The following is a 3,249-nucleotide window of genomic DNA, read 5'->3' as shown; positions in this document are numbered from 1 at the left end:
CTTCAAAATCATTATAACGCTAACAAAAAAAATTTTATAATTGTTTTAAGTATATAGATAGAAAACAAAGTCATTTAGATATAACTAATCATGCATTAATGTTATCGAAGCAGTAAAAAAATAATACAAATTAACAAATCTGCTTAGAAATTGTGGCCTTTTTGAAAAAAAAAGCTTTTTATTAGTAGTGCGAAGCCTAAGGGTATTTTTAGCAATATGAAAGTTCAGGTTAAGTGTCTTTTTCTTTTAATTATTTTTAAGGATGTCTTAGAAAATTTTCTAAAAAGAAGTTACAAAATAAAAATATGAAATTTGGTAAGGATGATGAGAGCTCGATGGAAAGAAATCTGGTTAAATAGTTGGCAAGGTGATGGCACAAGCTAAAATGACAAGAAAATGGTGAAAGTTATAAAAAAATAACTTAAATCACAAAAAGAAACAAACATCAAAATCGGTTAGTAAGAAAAATCCAAAATATTAAATAGACATGGCGACCAAACTTTTTGATAATTAAATATTAGAAAAACAAAAGATGAGTTTGATTACTTCGGGTCTGAAATCCATAAATCTCATATAAACCTGGCGTGGTATGTGACAAAAGAATCTGAAATCCAAACTGTCAAACGCACGATAAGTATGTTATGTATATTTTTTTTTACTGCCAAAATCTCTCAAGTTTGACGTTTGGAAATTCCCAGCAAATGGCGGTTGACAATAGCTTAGCGATTTTAGTGTTTTCTTTACTTAAGAACAAACATAAGAACAAACAGGAGGAAAGAGGGAGAGGTGGTAACGTACCATACCGGTGGCCGTCTTCTAATTCTTTAATGAATTCTTTAATGAGCACGTCAATCAGGTCTCTCTCTGGCTGGCGCTATTGGATTTCTTCCGGCGGTGCTTGCAAGCCAAGCCGAGGCAACTTCATCCATCTTAAGGTGAACGCTCTTCATGGCTTTGAGGAGAGACGATGAACGTACCAAGTAGATTGACAAACTCATTCAAAGCTTCACTAAACTCTTTCATTCACCGTCCAAATCAAAGTACCGTTTCCAGTGACTTGAGGACGATGTCCAAGGCGTTCAAAAGTTTCTAACGACGGATGACCGGTGAAGGTGTTAGGAACAACACATAAAACTCTCCTCTCGCACTCTCAAGAGAGGGATAAAAGCAACAAGGAAAAAAACAAAGATTTACATGGTTCAGAGCAATATCTCTTACGTTCACGGTCGCACAGATCTTTCACTATTCACTCTTAGAGAGAAGACCAAAGAAGAAACTATAGTCTCCCTCACAACATAAGGATTATGGCAACCTGCATTTATACAAAATAACATAAATGCCTTTACATAAAAAAAAAGCACGAGCCTCTAAGCAAGAGAAGCACCACTGGATCCACAACATCGTATTGAGTGTCTAGTATAGATCAAGTTCCATACATCAACAATCTCGCACTATAGATCAAGTGCTTGTATATCACATATTCAACCTGTGCGATGCCTTCTCATCAATCAACTTTGGAGACCACTAAGGTTAAACATAACCTCAGTTTCTTAGCAGTCACTGACTTTGTCAACATGCCTGTTGGATTCTCTGTTTCACGAATCTTTTCAATAGATAGTATCTTCTCTTCCAACAAATCTCTAATGAAATGATACTTCAAATCAATATGCTTTGTTTTAGCATGGAACACTGAATTCTTGGCTAAATGAATTGCACTTTGACTTTCATAAGAGAGAACACTTCTCTTCCTTTACATTCAATTCTTTTAGAATAGTCTTTAGCCAAATCATCTCTTTACTGCCTTTTGTATCTACAATATATTCAACTTCAGTAGTAGACAACACAACAACTTTTTGAAGTTGTGAAACCCAACTAATACAGGTTCTTTCTATGGTGTAAATGTACCCAGTGGTGCTTCTCTTGCTGTCAAGATCACCACCCAAATCTGCATCCACAAAGCCATGCAAAAGAAATTCATTTTTCTTAAAACAAAGGCTCATACCTAAAGTTCCTATCCTTGACATTTTTCATGCTCTTCATTTGTCTTGAGTGACAAATCCTTGGACAATTTGAAATGACTAGCAAGCGGCGTACTAATAGGTTTGACATTTTGCATCTTAAACCTGCACAAGATCTTCTCAATATAATTTTGTTTAGACAAATTTAAGGTGTCTGTCTTACTGTTCCTACTTATTCTCATCCCAAAGATTTGTTTCGCAGCACTTAGATCTTTCATTTCAAACTTCTTTGATAGTTGTTCTTTCAAAGAATTGATCTCTTGCAAATTTGAGCATGTAATAAGCATATCATCCATATATAATAGTAAAATTATATAACAACTATCAAGTTCTTAAAATAATAACAATGATCCATATCACACTTCTTAAAGGCATTTCTTCCCGTAAAGTTATCAAACTTTTTCTACCACTATGTTAGTGCCTGTTTTAAACCATAGAGACTCTTCTCTAACTTGCATACAAGGCTTTCATTTTTTTGTACCTAGAAACATTCAGGTTGCATCATATAAATATCTTTCTCCAAATCTTCATGAAAGAATGCAGTTTTTACATCTAGTTGCTCCAAATATAATTTTCAGCTGCAACTAAACTTAATACCAATCTTATAGTAGTTAGTTTAATAACAAGAGAGAAAATTTATGTATAATCTATACCTTCTTTTTGTTGAAAACCTTTCACTACTAACCTTGCTTTATACTTTTTTCTTCCTGCTGCTTCTTATTTAATCTTGTATACCTATTTGTTTTGCAATGACTTCTTTCCACAAGGAAGCTCAGTTAGTTTCCATGTTCTGTTAGCATGAAAGAGTCCATCTCTTCTTTCACAGTTGACTCTCACTTAATTGAATCTGTAACCTGCATTGCTTCATCAAAACACTCGTGTTCTCCGACATCAGTTAACAGTAAGTAATATAAATAAGGAGAATATATTCGATTTGGTTTTGGTCTTCTACTTGATCTCCTCAATGGAGGTTGGATGTGCTTGGTTCTTGTTCCATCTGACTGTTTCTATCTTGAGTCTTAATTGCAACATCATCTTCACAGACTTTTGAAGTTCTACAATGTCTTCATTTGTGTCATGATGTTCATCTTATCAGACATAAGACTATCACTCTCTGTACAGAGCCATTTCATTGAACACTATGTCATTATGTCTAATAATTTTCTTCGCTTTATCATATTGAAAATAATATCCAAACTCATCATTTCCAATAATCAATGAAATAACATTT

This window comes from Nymphaea colorata, chromosome 1 (assembly GCF_008831285.2).
Source record: "Nymphaea colorata isolate Beijing-Zhang1983 chromosome 1, ASM883128v2, whole genome shotgun sequence".
In the NCBI taxonomy this organism is placed as follows: domain Eukaryota; kingdom Viridiplantae; phylum Streptophyta; class Magnoliopsida; order Nymphaeales; family Nymphaeaceae; genus Nymphaea; species Nymphaea colorata.
The sequence above is the reverse complement of the archived record's forward strand: the minus strand, read 5'-3'. Positions refer to the sequence as shown.